This window comes from Eptatretus burgeri, chromosome 15 (genome assembly GCF_056783735.1).
Source record: "Eptatretus burgeri isolate ZD-2024b chromosome 15, Ebu_testis_v1, whole genome shotgun sequence".
In the NCBI taxonomy this organism is placed as follows: Eukaryota; Metazoa; Chordata; class Myxini; order Myxiniformes; family Myxinidae; genus Eptatretus; species Eptatretus burgeri.
The window spans coordinates 56078235-56104998 of record NC_140975.1 but is presented as its reverse complement, the minus strand read 5'-3'; the positions used below and the strand labels follow the sequence as shown (position 1 = coordinate 56104998).

General features: G+C 44.0%; 1 protein-coding gene across 4 annotated transcripts in view; it reads left to right on the top strand.

Annotated features, from left to right (window-relative positions):
- Window positions 1-26764, top strand: part of LOC147012227 (uncharacterized) — a 104523-nt gene that overhangs the window by 56194 nt on the left and 21565 nt on the right. The gene's annotated exons all lie outside the window — the stretch shown is intronic.

Below are 26764 nucleotides of genomic sequence, written 5' to 3'. Positions count from 1 at the left end.
TTATCATCTGAGCTCAAGCGTTTGGACATCGGGATTGCAGCTCTCTCTGAGGTTCGGAGACCGGATTGCGGCGAGATAATGGTGGGTGGTTACACCTACTATTGGTCTGGTCGCTCTGATGGTTACCATACCCAAGGAGTTGCTGGAGCTGTGTCCAATAAGCTGACCCCAATGATAATTGAGGTAACACCGGTCAACGAGCGTATTATGAGATTAAGGATTCGCCACTCCTTAGGTGTCATTTCCCTGGTCTCTATTTATGCTCCGACTGAGGCGAGTGATCTCACCGTGAAGGATGCATTCTACGCCACACTCGAGTCTGTGGTTGATCAGTGCCCCAGACGAGATACACTTCTAGTCTTGGGGGATTTCAATGCATCGACTGGAACTGATAGCGATGGTTATGAGATGTGTGTTGGTCCCCATGGGTCAGGAACTATGAACCAGAATAGCACTAAGTTCCTTGACTTTGCAAGAACTCATGGACTTAGGGTGGCTGGTTCATGGTTTCAGCGCCCGCAAGCTCATCGCTGGACTTGGTATTCCAACGCTGGCGGTGTGGCAAAGGAGATTGACCATGTCCTCATTGACAGTCGTTGGAGGATAATCCAGAACTGCAGGGTCTACCGGAGTGCTCAGTTCCTCAATACTGACCACAGGCTTGTTGTAGCAACTCTAAAGCTGCACCTTAAATCCTGGAGAATGGTACCATCGCAGCCGAGGCTGGATGTTGCCAAGCTCAGGGATGAGAGAGTAGCTAAGGAGTTTGCGAACAGGCTGAGTGGACACTTGGGGGGTCTGGGTGCTTTGGGGGGGTCCTGAAGAGTTGTGGAGCACCTTCAAGACCACCGTCCTTGATGTTGCCGGTGGATGTCTTGGAGCTCACCGCAGGGCAAAGAAGAATTTTGTCTCTCAAGGGACACTGGATACCATTGACCAGAGTCGCAGGGCCAGGCTGAATGGCAGAGCTGAGCTGTTCAGGGAGCTGAGGCGTAAAACTGTACGTGCACTGAGGGTGGACAAGGAGGCCTATGTGCGAGGAATCTGTGAGGGGGTGGAGCATCACCTGTGGACAGGTGATTCTCGTCCCGCTTACAGGGGAATTCGCACATTACGTTCATCCAAGCCCATCCCTCGGAGCACTGCAGTTCGAGCAGAGAGTGGTAGGCTCTTGACAGAGGAGTCTGAAGTGAAGGCCCGCTGGGCCGGTTACTTTGAGCGGTTGTACCAGGCTGATCCCCCAGCTGTCGAGTTGGACGTCAAGGGTGTTGCAATCCCTGTTGCTGACCCTCGAATCAACTGTGGTCCACCATCGCTTGTGGAAACACGGGCTGCGGTGAACCAGTTGAAACGGGGCAAAGCTCCAGGGATCTGTGGCATCCATGCTGAACTTCTCAAGGCTGGTGGAAATGCTGCACTCGTGTCATTGCATGCAGTTTTGTGCTCTGCCTGGAACACAGGCATCATCCCAACTGACTGGAAGAGGGGCCTTGTTGTCCCTCTCTGGAAAGGGAAGGGTGATCGCCAAGACTGCAACAACTACCGAGGGGTGACGCTGCTCTCAGTGTCGGGCAAGGTCTTTGCTCAGATAATTCTTGATAGGGTTCGCCACCATCTGCTTGAGCACCAGCGTCCAGAGCAGTCAGGCTTTACACCAAAGAGGTCAATGATTGACCGTATCCTTGCTCTTCGTGTCCTCACCGAACGCAGACGAGAGTTTCGGCAGGGGCTGCTTGCAGCCTATGTTGTTCTCTGTAAAGCGTTCGATTCAGTGAATCGGGATGTCCTCTGGAGGATTCTTGGTCTTCGTGGGGTGCCACCGAAACTGATCGATCTGATGTCTGAACTCTACTCTGGTAGTGAGAGTGCTGTGAAGTGTGGTGGTACCATCTCTGACTTATTTCCAGTTGTTACTGGAGTTCGTCAGGGATGTGTACTTGCCCCCACACTTTTCAGCACTTGTATGGACTGGATTTTTGGGAGGATGTCGGAGAGATCAAGTTGCGGTGCATCGTTTGGCAATGTCAAGATCTCGGACCTTGATTTTGCAGATGATGCAGTCATCTTTGCGGAGACCTTAGATATCCTTTTGGGGGCCCTCGACGTGCTGAATGAGGAGTCGGAGCCGTTGGGATTACGGATTTCTTGGGTCAAAACTAAGATCCAGGCTTTCGGTGACATCTTGGTTGCTGCTGTCCTGTCTGTGTCTGTTTGTGGTGAGGATGTTGAGGTCGTGGATAGATTCACTTACCTTGGCAGTGATATTCATGTCTCCGCAGGTTGTGAGCCGGAGGTCAATAGACGTCTGGGTCGGGCCTGGGGAGTCATGGATTCACTGGATCATGGGGTGTGGCGCTGCCGGCACCTGTGCGGGAGGACGAAAGTCCGAGTCTTCAGGTCCTTGGTACTTCTAGTCTTGCTCTATGGGTGCGAGACTTGGACTTTGACCAAGGATCTGAGACGGAGACTTAATTCCTTTGGTACCAGGTCTCTTCGGAGAATCCTTGGCTATCGCTGGTCGGATTTTGTGTCCAACGAGCGGTTGCTGAGAGAGACTCGGATGAGATTTGTTACCTGCATGGTCCGTGAGCGTCAGCTGCTGCTGTATGGACATGTGGCTCGTTTTCCTGACGCTGATCCTGCTCACCAGATTCTCTCAGCGAGGGAGTCTCATGAGTGGAGGAGGCCAGTGGGCCGACCACGTGCCTCATGGTTGCAGCAGGTTGACCATCATCTCAAGGAGATGGGGATGGGCCTGGCATCTGCCTGGGGGATGGCCAGACGGAGGCCCCTGGAGTACCGGCGGAAAGTGGACGCAGTGACGCGCTGTTCAGGCACATGCTCCCATACCTGACCTGACCTGATGCTCCAACCATTCCCTCACTCCTCTCCCTTCTCTTCCCCCATTCCCTTACTGTCCTCTTTCCTGACCTTAATTGTGACCATTCTCAGCACAGCAGTTCCTTTCGCCCCCAACACCAGTAATTAGAAGGGCAATCGGTAGAGCGAATACCTCCGCCACGCAATGCCTGATCCAGTAGAACATATCGGGCACAATAATTTTTTGAAATATCATGCTACACAGTATATTATCGGTTTGGCCCTATCTCTCAATGGTGAAGAATTACTTTTAAAATTAAATTATTCTCGTATCCAGATCCAGATCTTCACGAAAATCAAACCAATTCTTCCTTGTCACACACCCAACCTGTCCAGTAAGTTTCGTCCGAATCCGTCCACAACTTTTTGAGATATCATGCTACATATCATTTTTGGCCCAATCTCTCAATGGTGAACGATAATTTAAAAAATTATCAGACCCGGATCCGAATCCGGATCTTCACCAAAATTTAATCGATTCTTCCTTGTCACACACCCAATGTGTCCACAAAATTTCATCTGGATCTGTCCACAACTTTTAAAGATATTCTGCACACAAACAAACAAATGAAATTGCTCGATGAGCAAGGAATTGCTGGAATAACTATGTCATATCTCCATGATCTCTGAAAAAACAAAAACCTGGAAATCAATTTGGTTCTTATAAGTCGATAGTGCTACTGTTTAATGATTTGTAGCACTTAGTTTGGTCATGATCATAATTGGAAGTCAATCGGACTTGAAATGGTGTTTTTATCACAATTTGAAAATTTTGACCCGACCCCCCTGACATTCGACCTCCGACCACTAAGAAGGGTGTTGGTGCGACACCCCAATGAGACATATAGTTGGATGCAGAATTGGAAGATGCACATTTTGGATTTGGCTTGAAGTCGATACGACCATTTTAGCGGACGTTATTGCGAAAATAAGAATTTCGATTTTTCGGTGACCTTGACCTTGACCTTTGACCTAGATTTACCAAAAACGACAAATGTCTAAGTTGGACCATGGCCAACGTGTGTACCCAATTTCGTCATGATCGCTGAAACGGTGTGGCTGCTACAGGGTAAACAAACACACAAACAAACAGACAAGCCAGTAGGCGGACATGGGTAGTCGACTACCCAATAGAACCTGACACGATGGGCCCGTTCGATGGGGAATGACCTGAGGATTAAGCACATGAAAATTCATGATTCTAGCTTCAAGGGTTAATGCTGCAGATTGTTTTTTCGTTAAAATACCCCCACATTTAGAAGTTTTTCTGCCGTTGCTAGGCAACGGAGGGGTCCATAGCAACGGTTCTTTCTCACACATAACTAGGACATACCATGAACCTACTGTACCAGTTTCATGTATATCTGACTCATAGTCTCTGAGATATAACGAACTTCGTTTTTTTATTGTTTTGACCAGGGTTCATTCAAAGTCTATCTTCTCCGACAGTTTTCATAGGATCCGGCTGGAAATTTTTGACAATATGACTGTATGTACTGCCCACAGTCGCTCGTGGCCCGATTTTTGATTTTCGAAAAAATAAATTTTTTATGATTTTTCAAAAATTTCAAAGTCTCGTTGCTCGGCAATGGTGGTGTCCATAGCAACGGTTCTCATTTGCACACAACTAGGTCATGGTATGAACCTACCAACCAAGTTTCATCGAAATCGCCATTGTATTAACGGAGCACTGGACCGAACAGAGGGACAGACAAACATATCGACGGAAATACTGATAACAAGCCGATAGGCGACATGGCTGCTCGCTCTACATGGAAAACTGGCCGAAGCGACTAGCCGATATTCATGTACATGCTCTCACTCAATTTAGCACAATAAATATGATTATCACAGCTAAGCCCTCTTAGTTTGCGCCCAGAAACCCGCCTTGTGAAATTTCAGGCATGTTTCCAAAGAGACTCTAACAAATGGCAGCCCTGGCAATTCCATTTATCTATTCGCTAAAGATTTTATTTTTTTATATGATGCTGTAAGACATTCTCCTTGGGCACAAAAAAACAGGTCCCTCGGAGGTCCAGTTTCGGAGGTATTGATTTTTTTGTACAGTCTACAATAAGTGTACGATGTACGATAAAGTATATTAGCTGTTGCTGAAGGCCCAGTCACACCTTGACGTTTTAGCCAGCGATGGCAACGTATCAAAATGTATGTAAAACGCTGGCTTACGCTGAACTTTTGATGTTTTTTTTTAAAAGATTCGGACGTATTCATAACGAGTTGGTCGTATGCATAACATATTAGTAACGGACACAGAACGTTTCGTTGTCTTATAGATAACTTATACCAACGAATGCTTAGCCTATTGTCGGCGTTCACAACCTATGCCCAACGATTGTCGAACTTATGCATAGCGCGCTGCACGTATCGCCGATGATCACGTGGCGTAGCCTATTAAAAGGCTGCCGCACAACGATTCAAATCATAACTGCCAGAGAAATGGAAGTGTCAACATTGCAGTCACACCTTGGCGATCTTGCCAGCGTATGCCCACCTCTGAAAAATGCGTCTAAAAGGCTGGCGCACGTCGAATACGGTATGGGTAAGTTTGGTATATGTGAATAGAACGCTAAAGTACGCTATCATACGTCGTAGTAAGTGGAGTACGTCTTGTACTTTTAAACGTGTTAAACATTTTACGACGTACTTGCCGTATGCCTCACACATTCCGCATGCGATGGGAATAAGTTGTACGCACGATATGCGGTCGTTGGCACACGTCGACAAAAGTTACTTGTGAGTTACTCATAAGTCGAAACACGTCAATGTAATGGTTGGTGTCAGTGTTTCAGACTCCGTTTTTTTTTCTTTCTTCGGTATGACGGTGATGTTGACACTTCGATTTCTAGTGCGGTTATCATATAATATAATTAATAGGCTGCCGCTCAACGATTTAAATAATAACCACACTAGAAATAGAAGTGTCAACATGACTGTCATACCGACGAAAAAAAAATAAAAAATAAAAACCAGGGAGTCTGGAACACTGACGCTAACCATTACATTGACGTGTTTCGACTTATGAGTACCTTACAAGTAACGTGTGTTGACGTGTGTCAACGATCGTGTAACGTGCCTACAACACGTTACTCATAGGTTAGAAATAAGTTTCGGGTATGCTAAACATTACCTCGACGTGTTTCGACTTATGATTAACTTACAATTAACGTGTGTCGACGTGTGTCAACGATCGCATAACGTGCCTACAACTTATGACCAGCGTAGCGGAACTTGTGAGTCATATGCTGGCATAAGTCGTAAAATTTCAAGCATGCTAAAATTTGAGGACAACCACAAAGTACAACGATGAAAGCCAGCGTATTATGACGTATGGCAGTGTTTTTCAGCGTGCTCTCAATGTTTCCAAAACTTACCCATAACGTATTCGACGTGTGCCAGCGTTTTAGACAAACTTTTCAAAAATCGGCATAAGCTGGCTAACATGTCAAGGAGTGACTGGGCCTTAAGCAACGGAGGTGTGCATAGCAACCATTCATTTTTGTGTACATGCCAGCCACATTGTACACATTTCACCCAAGTTTCATCAAAATCAGACTCTTTCTCTTTGAGATATTCGCAATTAACCGTTTCTGAAATGTTCGACATGTACTCGCCCAAAACCTATCTCCTCCTACAAATATTTTTTGTTAGGGCTGCAAATTGGCATGAAGGGAGCTCGATAGATTGTGCACAGAACTCTAAGCTTCGATTTTTCGATTTATTTCTTTTTGATTTTTTTTCGATTTTTTTGACCACTTTAAAGGGCCGTTGCTATGCCGTTGCTAGAGCCCGGGGTCACATATTTGTCCGTTTGCCACCCGTATTTGTTCTGTACTCAACCTTGTTGGAATGAGAAGCGTTTTGGTTTTTGATTGTTTCGTACTCGCATGGGTCTATAGAGAAAATTTGGCTTGGTTGCCGGAGCAGCAACCTTGGGGAACTCCGCTAATTTGCATAAATCCAAGATGGCCACCACGGACGGGGTGGAATATAAGTTTTCAACCAATTAACTTACAATCACGTGTGATACCTCTTTTCTGTATAATTTTGACCTGAAGAATCGATTTCTGAGGTTAATTTTGTGATTCGGGGTCAAATTCAGGGTCAAAGGTCAAGTTCAAGGTCATTTTAGTCAAAAATGAAATAATATAATAATAATAAAATTTTCAGGGCGATGGTGGTCAAGCGTTTATTTATTAACGGCGATCACTCCCATTCATCATCGGAGCTGAATGCAAGATCAAGATGTTCAGTTTCCTCGTCATCTTCCACATCTGCTTCTCCTTCCTCTTCCACTTCATCTTGGTCTTCATCTCCTGTCTTGAATGGGTTGAAGCAGGCGTCACTACAAACACAAGCGCAGTACACAGTGCATGATATCTTTCCATGGTGACAGCTGCAACGTTCAGTGCCACACGCCTTCACCGCCGCCTTACAGCTGCACCGCACTACATCCATAACATTTTGGGGTCCTGGGGGCTGATCGGAGGTTGCTGGTACTGGGGTGCCATCTTTTATTTCCCACCCATACTTCGTGATGTCAAGTTCAGGTGGAGCCTGCTGGTCAGCAGATTTTGCGAGTATGGTCTGCATCCCTGGCTTAGCGCGGCCATACTCCACCATACCTGCAGGATGAGGTTGCTGGAATTCATGTGAGAGGACATGGGTAGTGCGTCGACCATTGCGTGTCAATACCTGGAGATTGAAGTTGTCAAACCACGCGAAGATGACGCCGATGGTTCTACACAACCCCATGAACTGGTGGAGAACCTCTGCATTGTCACCTAGTGGACGAGCGGCCGATTTTCGGAATCTCAGGGCCTTATCGTACATGGTAGTGAAGCCATGCTCATAAAGGAATTTGAAAAGTTCGGAACTGCCATGCCGGTACAACAGTTTGATGGCCAGTCCTCATGATGTCTGATTTCTGGTACCTGTAACGTGACTCTGAATTGACTGGCTCAGGCTCAGAGATTTCTTGGTCACTTTACCACCGGAGACCAGGTCCGAAACAAACTTCAACAAACTTGGGCTGGTCGCCTTGATTGTGTTGGCCTGTGTAAACTCTGATAGGTCGTAATTGGAACTGTTGTACTTGACCGACCGTGCCTCATGCTTGATCTGCCTCACCACGGAAGCAATGCTCCTCTCATCCGTATCGTCTACCTTAACTATCTTGAGTCTTTCAGCAATGAACTCACGGAAACCAACAATGGTAGCACAGCCATCTCCCCGAAAAACGATAACATCCTTACTCATGCAGTCAGTCAACTTGCTAAACATGTCACATTGAGCGAGCTTGCCACCTAGATCCGAGTACAGGGAATGCAGTTCAACACTATTCCATATTCTGGACCTGTCTCGGTTCATGTACTCGATGACTTCCTTCAGAGCATTTTCATCTGCACTACCAGTTGGCAAATCAGCATATGTGGGGACTTTCGTGAAACTGTTATAGCAGCGGACGTGGTACTTGCACTCAGCAGAAGGTAGATCAGAAACAAAAGCAAGGTGCAACTTTACCCTTCTCGCGACATCATCATTACGCTGCTCATCAACATCAAGGAGCATATCTTTCATAGTTGGGAGTGGGTTACGTTCTGTGTCAAAACGTTCTTCGGTCATACACTCATGAACGCGGTCCCATCTTTCTGGGTGTCTATCATCAATGGGTAAACATTCCTCGCTACAGAATATACAATCACGTTTGTACTCTAAACACACCTTTGTCAGCTACCTTAGTATGAGACCTTGTAGTTGTCCTCACACCCTCATCTTCAGCCTTTCTTTTCTGTGACTTTCTCACTCTCTCAATTTTCTCTTTTGATGTATAAGTACAGTTGCAACCTTTGTGGCAGGCTATGCTTGCCGCATCTCCACCAACATCAATAATGTTCTGTAGCTTAGCCTGCAGGTGCCCATCACCACGGGATTTGATGCAAGAAATGAGCTTCTTGATCCCGATCTCAGTGAATTTCGTTTCTTCTCCACCTCCGTGACACACCGGGAAAAGACACCTTGAGTCAGCCATCATACGTTTCTCTGAAAAGAAGAAGAGGTGAGATTAGAATCAATGGGATCGTTCATCAACTATCGAGTCGGAGTGATCTGCAGTTGATGCAGGGGTCAAAAAGTTTTAAACCCCTCAATAATCCAAAAATGACATTGAACTTGACCTTTGACCCTGAATTTGACCCCGAACCACACAACTGACCTCAGAAATCGATTCCTCACCTCAAAATTATATGGAAAAAAATGTATCACACGTGATTGTAGGTTGATTGGTTGAAAAGTTATTTTCCACCTCTGTCCGCGGTGACCATCTTGGATTTATGCAAATTATCGGAGTTCCCCAAGGTTGCCACTCTGGCAACCAAGCTAATTTTTTTTTATAGACCCATGCGAGTACAAAACCATCAAAAAACAATACACTTCTCGCAACAACAAGGAACTCAACCTGGCAACTGGACTATTCGAAAGCACACGATTCCCAGAAATATTGGTCCTACCCACCAAATTTCATTGGAATCGGTTGAGTGGTTTAGCCCCTAGGCTTGACCAAAGTTTCGCGGACAGACAGACAGATGGAAATGTCCAGAATAAGGGTGCTCTAAGAGCAGCCAATAAGGGTAGAAGAAAAAAGAAAAATCTCCAAAAAAAAAAATTCGAAATTTTTTTTTTCGACTAGATCGACTACCCAACAGACCGACAGACAAACATATCGATGGAAATACTGATAATAAGGGTAGAAAAATCTCAAAAAAAATTTTTTAGACTACATCGACTACCCAACAGACAGACACACAGACACAGAATGACACACACAACCGACCAACATAATTGTATTGCCGAAATCCGAAGGATTCTGGCAATTAACAAACAGACAGACAAGCCGGTAGGCAGACATGGGTAGTCGACTACCCAATAGAACCTGACGTGATGGGCCCGTTCGATGGGGAATGACCTGAGGATTAAGCACAAGAAAATTCATGATTCTAGCTTCAAGGGTTAATGCTGCAGATTGTTTTTTCGTTAAAATACCCCCACATTTAGAGGTTTTCCTGCCGTTGCTAGGCAACGGAGGGGTCCATAGCAACGGTTCTTTCTCACACATAACTAGAACATACCATGAACCTACCATACCAGTTTCATGTATATCTGACTCATCGTCTCTGAGATATAACGAACTTCGTTTTTTTATTGATTTCGACCAGGGTTCATTCAAAGTCTATCTTCTCCGACAGTTTTCATAGGATCCGGCTGGAAATTTTTGACAATATGGCTGAATGTACTGCCCACAGTCACTCATGGGCCGATTTTTGATTTTCGAAAAAATAATTTTCAGTGTGATTTTTCAAAAATTTCAAAATTCCGTTGCTAGGCAACGGTGGTGTCCATAGCAACAGTTCTCATTTGCACACAAATAGGTCATGGTATGAACCTACCAACCAAGTTTCATCGAAATCGCCATTGTATTAACGGAGCACTGGACCAAACAGAGGGACAGACAGACAGACATATCGACGGAAATACTGATAATAAGGGTAGATCAAATTTACCAAGAAAAAATTTTTTAAAAAAATTTTTTTTGACTGCATCGACTACCCAACAGACAGACACAGGAGTGAAAACATAAAACGCCTTCCACCTTTGATGACGGAGCTAATCAATAATTGGCTCCAAAGATAGTTTGCCACGCTTTACTATTAACAAAAATACATTTAAAGATTTGATTCAAGTTTCCGTTAAAGTTAATTTAATTTATTGTCCTACACTTACCTTTGCTGTCTAATCCAGGTTCGATCCCCAACCCGAATGGAAACTGTCAAATTAACGTGTCACCAAAAAATGCACCATCCCTTGGAAGGAGATTAAGCTGGGTGTCCCATCTGCAAGCATTACTTGATGGATGTTAAAGATCCCATGTTGTCTTCAGTGAAAAGTATCTGACTTATCGCCGGTACCCTAAACAAGCGACAAAAATAAAAGTAGGCTCGCAGGAAAACCTCGAGGAACGTGGATTCCAAATAAACCTTTGAGCCGTCCAACCTTTGTTCAAATCTTGAAGCCAGAGAACCCGTCTGCCAACGTTGATCATTGGTCGTCGTTAAACATCCCACTGTGTCTTTCCCAAAGAGGAAACGAGTTATCGCCAGCAACCTGAACAAATTATAAATTTCTGCCACCTTCAGCCAAATTTGCCACATCAAATTGGTGACCCGTCCAGGTTTGGTTTGAGCCGTCAAACGTTTCTCGACTCGTCGTGATCCGACCTGGAGCTCAGTAAAGAGTCTGAGCCTCGGATTACATAGTTAATTGGTATGAAAGCCACAGGTTACTGGGGGTATTAGATTAAACCAGCTAACAATCTGTCCCATGAAATGGACATCACGGAGAAAGAAGGTTGCATAAATCAAGCAATGATGCGAGTGCTCGACAAACTGTCATATTCTTGTTTGCTTCGAAGGAACGAAGTTAGCCCTGTTCAATCGAGATGGCCATAACAATCTCCGTTTCTCCGACAGCTTCTCGGTCGCTTCTCCTTGATGGTTGATCACTGCAGGAATTGAATAATTGACCCTCTTCGATAAGGGATTGAACGATTTATTGTACCAATTAGATTTTTTTTTTCATTGTTTATGATCTTATGTTACTGTAAAGACGAGCGTATCGATATCGTGTTATCGACCGGTTTGTTTGTCCATAAAGATGATGGCGTGTGTGTGTGACGTCATGGATATATATATATATATATATATATATATATATATGGATATATATATATATATATGGATATATATATATATATATATATATATATATATATATATATATATATATATATATATGGATATATATATATATATGGATATATATATATATATATATATATATATATATATATATATATATATATATATATATATATATATATATATATATATATATATATATATATATATATATATATATATATATATATATATATATATATATATATATATATATATATATATCAATACAGCCTCCATCTCCTAAATTGCGACTCAACATCATCTTATCACAGTGTAAAAGGGTGATGTATATAAGAATACTCTAGCGGTGCTAAACTTACAGATTCTTTTTATTTTTTTTAAGGATGTTTAAAATCATTACTTTATTAAAATTGAAGTTTGATACTTGAACACACTGAATGGGGTATCGTGTTCTACGAACTCTCGAGTTGTGGATAATTTTGGCTCTGACCCAATTCTCCTGTCGTTGCAAAAAAAATAAATAAAAAGGAAACAAGCCTCATTAAGTTTTTTTTTCTGCTGAGCTTTGCTGACCAAAGGTTATTTCTCACATTCGTCGTGTGGTTTGGCACTTTCGAATACAACAAACAACAAAAAAAGTTATACGTGACTGTGAGCTATCTTAACTCTCATTTAATTACTTGCAATTGTAGTGCAAGCTTTTGCTTTGTGACAAAATGCCAAAGAATTTTAACTTTTGGTTTGTTATGAAGAGGGTATTATGACTTGATTTGTTAAATATTTCAGGTCCATCTTCTCTCGAAATAAAATGGTATTGAAGTCGTCTGAATGTCTGGTGTTGGCTTAATGGTTAGGGTGGTGGGCTTGGGATCCTAAGATCCTGAGTTCAAATCCCACTCGGCTGTTGAATTAATACCAGGTGGGGTTAACTCTGTCTGTCATCCTTCTGAGGTCGGCAAAATGAGTGCCAGCATGCTGATATCCTGTGTCGGAGTGGCAACCTGTCCAGGATTGTGTGCAATAGCGAAGGAGACTGCTCAGGCAAAACCAACGCTCTGCACATAATATGGTCCCAATGGATGGATGGATGGTGAGCATATCAGCTGTGGCTGAAAACACCCCAAAAGAGGTAAACAATAAGCTGAGAATGGCGTGATGTCTTGAATGTTGGAAAACTCAAATACAATCTCTTTGGAATGTATGTCATTTTCAGGATGAAACATGTCCATTTCTCAAATTATTGATAATGGGGGCACCGATGGCATGATCAATATACTATCAATAAATATTTTCCTTCTTTTCAGTGAGGAGGTAATTGATTGAGATGAGACCAGTTTTGTTTACAATGTGAATACCAAATTTATTCCTTCCTAGCATAATATTCATTCCTTTACATTTCGGTGCTCGTCACTGTCTAATGTGCGTAATTTATCTCGATGAAAGGACTTCTGGTAGTTCCTATTAAAACTGCAGTGGATGTCAGTTTAATCAGCATCTCCAGTATAAAGTAACCACGTCTTTTGAATTCAATTCTAGCTTTCCTGATAAAATTAATTTTATTGCAATCCAAGCTGAGAACTTTATTTGATAAGTTGCCGTATGTGTAGCCGAAAGACTTTCTTTTTCACACCTGCTATGCTGATGACTTTGCCCTTCAGGAGACTGACTTTGGAGATGTAATTTAACAAATGGAGCTAATCATTCCTGCTGCTTACCAAGTTCAAACTTCAGCCAATATTTCACAGATTAAGCAAATTAATATTACCTGCCAATAATGGGTCATAATGAGTGTGATTGTGGTCGAGTGGTGAAGACAGCAGATTGATATCCTGGAGATTGTTGGTTCAGATCCAGCTGAAAGCAGCAATGTTGAGGATTTGTATTCTAAGCTTCTGCTATATAGTCTCCTGAGAATTACCATGTTGCTATCAGATTATTGGAGAAACTCCATCAGTCTCACTAATGATCTATACAGAAGGGCTACCTGCCTGCCATGCTTGCTCTGATTTACTGTACGTGCAGTTACAAGTCTGCACTTTTTGGTTGAGTCCGAGGCCAACTTGAGATGGACACAACAAATGCTACCTGTGAAAAGTATAAATTATTTTCCTTCCCCTGCTCATTCAGTTCATCACTCTTCAAGCTAAATGTCCTTACATCCATTCCTCAAGAACCATTTATCGTACCACCATTTATCCCTCCATCTACTCATCCAAACGTCAATAATTCATCACCAGAACCACAAATGCAGCATAATGGTCAGAGCTGAAATTGATGTGGTGCTTTCTTTGCAGTGTGCTTAAGACCCAACGGGCCTACATTCTGACCAACAAAAACACATCCATGGGACTGACGCTGATACATGAGAAGTCCATCAACATCTGGGATACTAATAGATGGAAAGCAAATGCATAGAGGGTGAACATACAGGATGTCTGCGTCGGAGTGGCGATCCGTTCAGGATTGTGCCCAATAGCCCAGGAGCATGCTTATGCAGCACCAACGCTCTGCAGAGTATGGTCACAATGGATGGATGGATGGATGGATGGATGGATGGATACAGCATGTGGTTTGCACAAAACTAGAGGCACACAAGAATGGAATTGACAGGTGGAACAAGGACACAGGAGTCCAACAATTCTTAAAGGTTTGATGTCCTGAACATTTGGGGTCAATTCAACATTCTACACAAAATTTTCTTGGGCATTTTTTTTGTGTACACGTTGTTGAGGCTCGTATAAAAGCTAACACACAGAGCGTATAACAAAGGGAGCAGGAGACAAGAGGGGCAGGAGAGGGAAGCACAAAATAGTGGGGAACAGAGACAATAGGAGATCTGGGTGGATTAACAGGGGTAAAAAAGATCATGGTTTTGGATGGGGGAAGATAAGAGATGGTGGAGAACAGTTGTTTTGAAGACCTGGAGGGAAGAGGTCTTCAAAAGAGTGTGGCAGCTTGTTCCAAAGGCAGGAAAAAGAGGAATGAAAGAGTGAAGGTGAGCAGTGATTCTTCATTTTTGTAGTTTCACCAGAAGGGGGTTTGTGGGCACTGCAGAAATATGGGGGGGGGGGGACATATCGCAGACAGAGCAGGGGGGTGGGCGAGGCCAGAGAGGAGACGGTAGAAGACAGAAAGATAACCGACCTACCTTCGGTGAGAGAGTGAGTGACCCGAAGACTTAGCTTCATCACGGGAGATACTAATGATCCTAAAAGCCTTGGTTTCCACAGCATGAAGCGGAGCGAGGTGTGAGGCAGGAGCACCAGCTCAGAGGGGGAAACAGTCGAGTTCCGTTTTTAGTAAAAACACATTTTTTTAATAATGCACGGACATTTTGGAGTGTTCCTACTATTCTGACTAACAAATTTCAATTTTATATGAAGAACAAAGAAATGTTGAATTATTTTTGGCAAGAAACACTCGCTCCTTATGGGAGTGAACAGGGGGGCAGGGGGAGGTGGCATGTGTGTGCATTCCATGAGGTCAGCAGTGTGTTAATATTTTTCGTATGACAAGCAGATACCCGTCTACGACGGGTATGGGGGACAGGACGGATCACAATACTCAATTACGGTAGTTTCTTTGGATGTTTTGCACTACATTCAACAGCTCAGTTTATGTGGATGGCATGTCTGGGTGCCCATGGTAGCGTTTGAGACCAGTCGCTTTATATTGTTGGCCTTGACACATAGTGCCAGATGAGTAACATGAACGATTTGACATATTCATCTTTTCTATATTCCCTCCATAAACAGATTAACAACATGGCAGGATAAAAGTCGTAAATGCTGAATTGAACAAACGTCTTGAACTCATGGACTTAGTTAAGTAAAGCACGTCATATGGTACCCGGCCGTCGGTTTGCCACCAAACGCTGGTGATTGTGACGTCATCGATTCCCTCTTTGAAAATTCTATCTATATTCGATATTTTGTTTCCGCTATCACCTGCGTAAATACATGGAACACATAATGTGAAGATTTCGGAAGTATGAACAGAATATGTTCGGAGAAAAGTGTGTTCGAAGTTCCAGGCTTACCCCCATTATATTATGATTTAACGGCCACAATTATTCCCACATCATTGTGGAGTTGGTCGGGGTAAGCTTGGGCCAAGTCTTTCTATCTATATTCGATATTCCTGACGTTTGACTAATGTTTGGGCAGGAATTTGAAATTTGTTCAGGGTGCCGGCGATAGCTCACCTACTATTCGTGAAGGACTTCGTGGGATCTTTAACGCCCACCAACTCATGCCGGCAGATGTGACAACCGTTTAACGTCCATCCGAGGGATGGCACACACATTGATGAATCACCCTGCTTGTGAAACACCGGGATGACTGTTTATAGCTTGGTCAGGGTTCGAACCCAGGCGATACAGCTTAGAGGAGAGTGCCATTATACTCCAGTGAGTTTTTCAATTTCATCTTTTCGCCTAATCTTCGGTCTTCCTCTGCTTCTTCCAGGTCCTTCTCGAGGTTGGCAGTTTGTAATTCTTGTCTTCCATCATTTATCTGCTCGTCTTGCTACGTGTCCATCCCAGTTCTGTTTCAGTTTTTTGGTTTTAACCAACATGTCATTGAATTTCATTTTCTGTCTGATCCTTTCACTTCTCTTCCTATCTCTTTTTGTTCTGCCATCCTTCGATGGCTCTTTGTGTGATAATTCTTTTCTCTGTCTTCTTTGAAAGAGACCATGTTTCAATACCATTGCTGGTATTGTGCATTGATTGCAAACTTTCTTTTCCAGATACCAGGGTAATTTATTTATTGGTTCACGAGAAAATATTTTCACGAAAAATATAATTGGTTCACGAGAAAATATTTTCACGAAAAATATAAGTGACCACTATATTCATTATTGTTGTCTGTCTGTCTGTCCTGAGCATAGATCCGTGAGTTTTGATCTGATCCTGATGAAATTTTGGTGGGAGGTTTATATCATGATCTAGTTGTGTTTTCCTGAAAATGGGCATGGTCCGCCCATTATGGGCGGAGCCACGCCCCAAAAACACGTGTTTTTAGGGAGTAGCCGATTTCAATTTGCATCTTCTCCTAGGGGGTTTGTCGAATCTGACAGGGGTTTCAGTATTTGGTTAGCCCAATGGCACCTGCATAGCCCCACGGAGCTCGATTTTTCATTTTAGTCACAAGGTCATGAACTTAGAAAATTGCGATTTTGACATAAAAAAATTTCTTCTCCGAGGGGATGGTCGAATCTGGCAGGGGTTTTGGTAATTGGTTAGCCCAATGGCACCTGCATAGCCCCACGGAGCTCGATTCTTCATTTTCGTCCCAAGGTCAAGGCCACAAGGTCATGAACTTAGAAAATTGCAAATTCTGTTTTTAGAGGGTAGCCAATTTCAATTTGCATCTTCTCCTAGGGGGTTTGTCGAATCTGGCAGGGGTTTCGGTATTTGGTTAGCCCAATGGCACCTGCATTGCCCCACGGAGCTCGATTTTTCATTTTCGTCCCAAGGTCAAGGTCACAAGGTCATGAACTTAGAAAATTTCGAATTTTGACATAAAAATCAGACGACCGCCCAAACTTTGAGAGCTAGGATGACAATATTTTTTATGCATAATCTTGAGGTCATTCCCCACCCTAAAGTCTTGAAACCATTTTTCTCTATCTCGAACACCTTGCCCGTGGCGCCCCCTTCAAGTTTGTTTTTACGCTGATTTCATCAAAGTATGGATAATAATCCGAGGAGTGCGAAATGCCATATAGCCTAAATGACGTTATATTGTTCCTGGAATGTTCCAGAGGAAGTTTTGCACCAAAGGTCATAATCCTTGACCTTTGACCTTTAAAGTTCACAAAGGTCAAATTTTCAAAGTTGTGGGAATCGAACCGGGTTTTCGATCTTCTTCGACGAACTAACTCCATTAAGCTATAGCACGTATCCTGTTTCCTTATTTTAATATCCAAAACATTGTTTTGTGACCTTTAAAGGTTATGTAAAGGTCAAATTTTTAAAGTTGTTGAACGAAACCGGGTTTTTGACATTTTACAGCTAATAACCCGTCACTCGTACCACATCATGTTGATCATTTTTATAGCTTGGTCAAGCATTATCACATTGTCTCATCCTTGACTTCTGAAACAATCTACATCGTCAAATACCGCTCGTGAACCATCGTCGTCTTCAGACTTGTCATGTCTTAAAATCTTTTAAATACTTCGAATAAATGCCTGTTCGAAATTTTATATCAACATAACACACTCTTCATCTTCCCTAAGCACTGTTGACATCTTGGAAGATTGGTTTCTGGAAAATATTATTCTTAAATAAATCCCTCTCTTTGGAAAGACAATGCCGTGAAAGACAAGTCTCTCAAATCTGTTTTATTACATACTAGCAAACAGCACCCATCACTTCGGTGATGGGAACACTGAGTGGGGGGGGGGGAAGTTGGGGGATAGAGAGAGGTGGGGGAGAGTGAAGAGAAAGAGGGGGAAAGAGAGAGGAGGGAGGTGGAAAGAGAGAGGAGGGAGGTGGAAAGACAGTTGAGGGAGGGGAAATACAGAGGAGGGAGGGGGGAAAGGCAGAGGAGGGAGGGGAAAAGAGAGAGACAGGAGGAAAGGAGAAAGTGAGGTGAGAGGAAGGGAAGGCAGACATGTGGTGGAGCATCAATTACGATTTATACCATCTCATCAAAATGATTCTGCATCGAATAACAGTGAAGATGGAAAAAAAAATGTCTGAAATCCCTTTTCCACTGGTCATTGTATAAATACCACCCAGAGATAAACACCACATCCCACATGTCCGGAGAAAACAAATTCCAGAGATAAACACCGCCAGGATGAGTCAGGAGACAAACACCGCCTGGACGCATCCAGAGACAAACTTCCATCCGGACACATCTGGAGACAAACTCCCACCCGGGTGTGTCCCGAGACAAACTCCCATCCGAATACGTCTGGAGACAAACTCCCATCCGGACGTGTCTGCAGACAAACTACCATCTGGATGTGTCCGCAGACAAACTCCCGTCCGGACATAATCAACAGCCGGAGACAAACACTGTCTGGATGCATCCGGAGACAAACACCGCCCGGACGCGTCCATTGACAAACCCCTGTCCAGACATGAACACCAATCAGATACATTTGGAGACAAACACTGCACGGAAATAAATATCGCCTAGACTTGCCAGAGCCATGCTGTCCAGAGACAAACACTGCCTGGATGCATCCGGAGACAAACTCCGGTCTCGACATCAATACCGCACGGACGCATCCAGAGATAAATACTGCCCAGATGTGTCTGGAGCCAAGCTGTCCAGAGAAAAACACCGCTTGGACACGTTCGAAGACAAACTCCCATCCGGACATAAACACAGGCTGGACACGTCTGGAGACAATCTTCCATCCAGACATGAACACTGCCTGGATGCGTCCGGAGACAAATTCCCATCTGGACGCATCTGAAGACAAACTCTCGTCTGGACATAAGTGTGGAACCAAGCTCTCCAGAGACAAACATCGCTTGGACACATTCGGAGACAAACTCCCGTTATGTTAAAGTTGTGCTTTATGAACAACATACACACACACACACACACACACACACACACACACACACACACACACACACACACACACACACACAAACACACAAACACACAAACACACAAACACACAAACACACAAACACACAAACACACAAACACACAAACACACAAACACACAAACACACAAACACACACACACACACACACACACACATATAGACCAGCAAATACGACCCGTCGCTTTCCTGATGGGAATACTAAGAGAGGGGGTAGAGAGAGAGTGGGATTGGAGAGAAAGAGGGGAGGGGTAAGAGGGAGGGAGAGAGACAGAAAGTGGAGAGAGTGAAGTGGGAGGAGGAGAAAGTGGGAGCAAGAAGTGGCAGGAGGGGGGGGAGAGATCCATGAGGGGGAGCAGATCAGAATTTAATGAAAGCAGATTGCAAAAAAAGGTAAAACAATGTGATCTCGTTAAAAAACAAAAAAAAACAACATTTTCAGCGGGCGGACCAGATGACACCAAGGCACCGCATGACACCGTGGGGCCGCACCACAGGTGTGTGGGGCCTGAACTTTGTACTTTGATCCATCGACCAGTTATTACAAAGGAGAATAGGATGTATTTTTGGTTGTGTTTCGCAAAGTGACAATGCGTGCCACCTATGAGTACTTTTGCCTGTGAATTAACACTAAGTAGCACAGGTGACTGAACTGTCATTCACTTCATCTTACCACGTCGCTCAATTTCACTGCTCACTCGGCACTGCTGCTTCATTAAAAAAAAAGTGTGTGAACACCATAGGGCCACACCGCAGGCCTCAAAATACCACCCGTCACAAAGCCTGGTGTTAGCTTCACAGTAAAGGTGGCTGGTTTGGCTTGTTGGCTTAAGATCGTAGGGTTTTGAGTTTGAGCCCCTGTCCATCCATTTAATTAACACCAGGTGGGGTTAACTCAGCCTGTCATCCTTCCATGGTTGGCAAAATGTACACCATTGTACTGCTAATAGACAGCACTGCATCAGCACCACATCCGTGCCCCCAGAAAATTATTCAACCAGCAGTCACAGGCTGCACACGATGGTTAGCTACTGGTCACGAGCAAATACTCCCCACCACTTTTCTGACAGAAATACCAAAAGAGGGCGAGCAAAGAGGGGGTTGAAGCGAGGAGGATGGGGGAGTGAGGAGAGGAGGGGGAAAGAATGAAGTGGGGAGGGGAAGTAGGTGTTCTCGACTTGCGTTTTGTAGAGGGACTTGAGGGGAAAGTGGGAGGGTTTTCAACTTGAGCTTGGTGGGGCAACTTGAGAGGAAGGGGGCAGAGGGTTCTTGATTTGCATTTGGTTGGGGGATTTTAGTGGAAAGGGGGGGGGATAAGTTCTCGATATGCGTTTGGTAGAGGGACTTGAGGGGAATGGGGGGTGGGGGGTGTTCGACTTGCATTTGGTAGGGGGACCTAAGGGGGTAAGCAGTGGGAGTGGGGAGGATTACCTAGACTGTAGGTCTATGTTTACCTCGAGTCTTGCTTTACTATCCTTACACCTCATCCTTACACAAGCGAGAGGGGGAGTTGAGGGGAGGGCTTAGTTTACCCCTTTAAACCTCATGGAGGCTAAGGAGGCTTAAGCGAGAAGAGGACTTGAGGGAAGGGGATTAACCTCCTATGATTTCATAGGCAGACCGATTCATCAGTGTTTGCCCTTTTTCGGATGGATGTAAAACTGGATGTTTCATTTGCTGGCATGAGTACAGGATTGACCGAAATGGGGTATGTTAAAACAGATTCAAACAGCATGTACCATTTTAAAAGAGATTATAACGTGGACTTCCCCTGAAGGATGAGACTTGTACTGTGACTGAACTCTCCAAAGCGCTAATTAAGGCACTTCATTCAATAAAGTTGTAATTAAATAAAGGCACATTTTAGTTGCAATTAAAATAAAGCTGTATTATATGGTGCTGCCTTCCCTTCTGCCCCCCCCCCCTCAACGCTTCCTCCTCCCAAACCTTCTCCCCCCTCAACCCCCTACAAACCTCCGGGTGGTGTCCATGCCTTTATTTAATTACCACTAAAATGCGATAAGCTCTGGAATTTCTTAACCTGAAGGAACCATGATGTTGATGAGCAAGTTTCCCTTGCCCGCACGAGATTCCAAATGGGGTAGGTATTGAAACGGCAAAAATGCAAATCGAGTCTTTTGTCATCGAGTCAGCAATTCACATTTATTGCCACATCTGATACAATTTAAATGCTGGAACAGCGTGAGGTTCTGCATTTGAAACCGTTTGTTCGATATCCTGTACAGTATGTAGCTTTTTGATGCCTAGGGTCCGTAATAAAAAATTGGATTGATGTCAAAGCCAGTGACCAATTGCAAATTAATAGTAGAATTCAGCAATGGTGGGATTAATTGCATAACGGAAAAGGAGTAGCAGTGGTCCCCTTAGGAAATTATGGGGTTTTTTTGGAAACATGGTGGAATTCTGATGTTCTTTCTTAGCTTTTCTCCATGAGTATTCATGGTATTCCCTCGGATGGGCCTTAAACTTAGCGACCCATCCGCCAGCATTAGTGGTGGATGTTAAAGATCCCACGGTGTCCCTCGTGAAGAGTAGGTGAGCTCTTGCCAGCACCATCGACAAATTATTAATTATTGCTCGAAACTACAGGGGGCATTGCATCAAGTGCAAAAGCCGCACTTTTGCAGAAAATGATGCAACCAGCAGCCATGTGCTACAAACGATAGGCAGCCAGGCCTGACGTTCGACCAAAGTGCAAGAATTTGGAAATTTCTAACGGTGCAAAAGATAACTCATCTCATATTTGCAAAAGACACCAAAGGGTCTTTGACGTCCACTGACGATGAATACTGGCAGATGGATCCTGCAACTTAACATCCTTTCGATGGACTGCATATACACTATTGTGTCATCCTGCACACAAAACACCAGGCTGACATTTCAGAGCTCGGTCGAGATTCGAACCTAGTCTCGAGAACACAAAGGCGAATGCACATACCCTTAAGCTATCCTATCAGCCAGAACGAAAGATGTAGGTAGATACAAAAAATTTAATTGAAATGGCAGCATTGACAATGAATGGTGGCACGTATGGAAGCCATGAACCTGCAAATGGGTGTGTGCGGTTTTGTATATACAGGATTTTGATCTTTCACATCATTTATTAAACAAACTCGAACTTCCAAAATGAGATCACAGGATAGTTCAAAAGTAGCGCACTCTCACTTTTGGTATGTGTCCACAGTCTACCTTTGATTCTTGACTCCAAACTACCATCATGATGCTTTTCACGTAAGGTGTTCCAAGTGTGTTGCCCTTTGGTACCAACAGGAAGTTGGTATGTGCAAAGCACTTGTATTTGAGATGGCTAGTTTCAATTCATGGCCTGACTATGAACTGTCGAATGGGTGCTTCACATGTAGGTCGTTGCATCACAAAGTGCGCCGTCCCTCGGATGCTCGTTAAGCTGGTTGTCCCGTTTGCTGTAATATTGTTACGAATTTGGAAGCCATGAGCACTCAACATGCAGGTCCGATAGCTCAGTTATTTCGATAAGTAAATGTGGATAGATAGCTCCCTTTCCCTTGTTTAATGGCTAATTAAATGTTCATGCGCTACAGAGTTATTTTGATAGTCAGTTTTCTTTTATTTTTACACCACCAACATCAATTACAACAACACCAACATCACCCTCACCTTCACCTCGCTCTGACCGACGCCATTGCCTATGTGCGTGTTGGCACGTATGTGGGCGGAGCCCACACAGGATAATGTTCCTCTGCCTGTTTGGGGGGCGGTCGGCAGTGACGGCCGTCACCCCCCCCCCCCCGGTCCAATCAACGACCTTGGTGCCCGTTTTGGCCAATGACAGGGCAACGAGCGCACTTTGCATGCCAAAACCGTCCAGTGAGGGAAAGAGAGAAGGGAGGAGCCCCCCCCCCCCCGCGGACAAGGGTGAATAAGGTTGCGGCACGATTGGACGAGGAGGAGAGTTTTTTGGTTGTTGGAACGAGCGCTGAACGGAGCTCTCAACTTTGATCTCATCTCGCTGGCGCCTGGTTCTTCGGACCGCATCGCGACGCTGGTCTGGGTCGCTCGTCTCGTCAAAGACTGCACGAGGCGGGAAGGTCCATGTCCTTCGGGGTATTTATGTGGGTATGTGTGTGTGTGTGTGTGTGTGTGTGTGTGTGTGTGTGTGTGTGTGTGTGTGTGTGTGTGTGTGTGTGTGTGTGGGTGTGTGTGTGTGTGTGTGTGTGTGTGTGTGTGTGTGTGTGTGTGGGGGGGGGGGGCTGCTGTCTATAAGTAGGAATTGGATAAGTGCTTTCGCTGTACATTATTTGCCTTGCTTTAGTCGGTTTAACTCTGCTCTTATGTGTTCCTTCCCCACCCATTGTAAATAAATATCCATGTGTTAAATGTGCTCGTTTTTGTGTTTTCTTCATTGGTCTAACGTGGTGCGTGTTGGGAGAATTAAAGAAGGCCATTGTTGCCGTAGTGGTGTGCATTTGGGACCAACGGAAGCTCGGTGACCATCCGCTCGGGTCACGCACGGATCGAGCGTGCATACGGCTCGTCCCGTACGAGTGCCGTCGAGGGTGTGAATTCTCGGTAGCTCACCACGTGGGTATAGGTATTTTGAAGTTTGGCAAATAACCCTGTACCACGTGGTGGAATTATTGACGATTCACGGTCCGGTAAGGGACCCGTACCTGTTAGAGTTTTCCGAAAGGTACGATTTAGATTCCGGGTGTTCGGTAGAGTCGACCCTACTGCTCCACCTAGTGGTCGTGCTCACAGCCGACGCCCGGCCCGCAATAATATTAGTTGGTGTGACCTTAATGATTCCATGGTATCCTTCACATAGTGTTGGCAAGTTATCACTAGCACCCTGAAAAAAATTCGGAATTTCTGGCCAAATCACCTTTATTTGAACTGTATGAATGTCCAAACGGTTCGTGAAAGACTTGGGCCAAATACCTACCCTACCCGACCTCACAATAGGTTGGGAATTATTTTAGGGCCGTTTAATTAGTAGTTGTAGTAGTAGTGGTCATGATTGTATGGTACCTCCCATTTGCTGGTGGAATTTAAGCATCCCATCGTTTCTTTGAAAGAGTAGGCCATTGTATGTCTGTGCACATCATATTTTCCAATGTATGTCATACCCAAATTCCAATTTCTTGCTTGTTGATTCTCATGGACAGTCTTGAATGGTCTGCCAAAATACAGACTCACATCCGACTAACAAGAGCTACAGACAGGACCAACCTCCAGATTGTGAACAGCACAATGGAAGCCTTCACGCTTTTCATTCCTAAATATGTCAACATATGAGTGGAGGAATGTCAACAATTCCTTTGAAAATCGTACTTTCCCAAATTCATCAGTGCCTTATTCGTCATTTGAACTGAACAGAAATACCATTTCAACAAAATAAAGAGTGAAAATATGAGGAAGCAATATTTTTCTTGCTTGTTACCCTCACCAGAAGAGGTCACTGCATTTGAGTCCGTTTGTTTGTCTGTCTGTCTGTCTGTCTGTCCATCTGTCTACACATGGTGTGCTCACGTAGGCCACAAATGCCACCTGGTGGTATCCAATATTACACGTTATCTTTTTTTCAACCGAGTACCTCCACAAAGTATGTACAATTACAATGTGAGTACGTCTATCAAGTCCGTACTGTTAAATGTGAGTATATCCATAAAATATGTACTATGAAGAATGTGAGCATGTCTATAAAGTACATTTCGAAAGACTGACTGATGCACCATACTCAGTTACAGAGTGTTAAGGTTCTGCCGAAGCAGTTTCATGGCAAGAGTCATGTTGCGTGGTTTGCCGTCTATGTCCCAGCAGTCGTTAGGGCAGGAATTTGTAATTTGTTCATGGTGCCGGCGATAGCTTGCCCACTCTTCACGAAGGACACAGTGGGATCTTTAACGTCCATCAACAAATGCTGGCAGAAGGGACATCCGGATTAACGTCCATCCAAGGGACGGTGCATACATTGATGAATCAGCATGCCTGTGAAAGACCAGGATGATAGTTTATAGCTGGGTCGGGATTCGAATCCAGGCAAGACAGCTCAGAGATGAGTGTGTGTACATCTAGGCTATCCTGTCAGCCCTCGCTTATTAAGAACGTGAGTGCATCTATAAAGTACGTAGTACAAACAATGTGTCCGCTTCAGTTAAAAACAGGAATATATATAAAATACGTACGATGTATGTCCATAAAATACATACAATTGGAACGTGAATCTATGCAATAAAACGAAAAGGTGTGTCTGTCCGCTGTATGAAAATAAACACAAGTCATCTATGGCATCATCTAAGCACAACACAAACACACCAGCACACAAACACCGCACAAAACAAGTCCTGGTGAGGGTCTGCAATCTCTAATAATTGCTCTTTCCACTTAGCTCGTCTATGACTAAGTCGAGATAAGCTGTTAAAGCCATAAATGATGTACTTCAGTCCGTTCGTCCTTCAGTGCTTCATCCTATCAACAGGGGCTCCATTTAAAATCCTTTGTTTTGTTTTTTTCCCCACTCACGAGGCTGCACAATGGATCGTTTTGAAACTCGGAATGATGATTCATGACGTCATGCACAAAAACTAATAGAGCCCACAGAAAATCGAGTTATTAACTTCTACTCACCACTAAACATTGATGACTGGCCAGTCTGAGCGGTGTCCCATGAGCTGATGAGCATGAGTGTGGGTGAATGCAGTCACAAGTTCAATAAGAAGCAAGAAATGGCGTATCACCAGTGGGACAATTTGACGTCGTGTCTACGAAATAATATGATCTACTCGGTGACTCGGGTGTCATCAATGTCCATTGGTCGTGGGAACAAGCTGCTCCTCAAAAGGGGTACGTGGTGATAGAAGTCACTATAGTTGAAAAGAGTGAAAAACCACTAAAGATAGCGAGCTGCGATGCGGCACGTGGTACGAAGCTCCGTTAGTCACGAGAGGAAATGCGTCGCTGCAAATGCGGTTTAACTCCAGCAAACTCCTGTTAACTCCAGTAAACTTCTGTTTAACTCCAGTTAAACTCAAGTTTATGAGTCATTTCCATGATGGTGTAAATAGCAAGCTGCCCGGCATGAAAGCATCGTCAAACTTCTGTTAAAGTCTTCTTCACTGCTCGTCTCCTGAGGTGGAGGTCCAATAGCCGATAGTAGTGTGGGGCAAAATTATTGGTTAGAAACCAGATTTAAAAAAAAAAAAAACCACACTGACACTACTGCCATTGGTTGGATCAGTAAATGGAACAAAGTTCAGGATGTAAAAGTACAAACAAATTGGCACCGATGAAAAGTACACGACAAGCAGTGCCCTCGGAGATCGCTAGTAACCAGAATTTGTCAACATAAGAAGAAAGCGATTAAAAGAGGTGTAAAAATTGTAATGTAAAAAAAAAAAAGAATTAACAGTCCAAAAGTTTTAAGTTCCAAGAAACTGTACAAAACGAGCTGGCCAATGGACTTGACGGCCAGACCGTATCTTCTGAGCCACTGGCACTCGTCTTTCGTTGCTTTGATCTTATTTTCACTCACAAC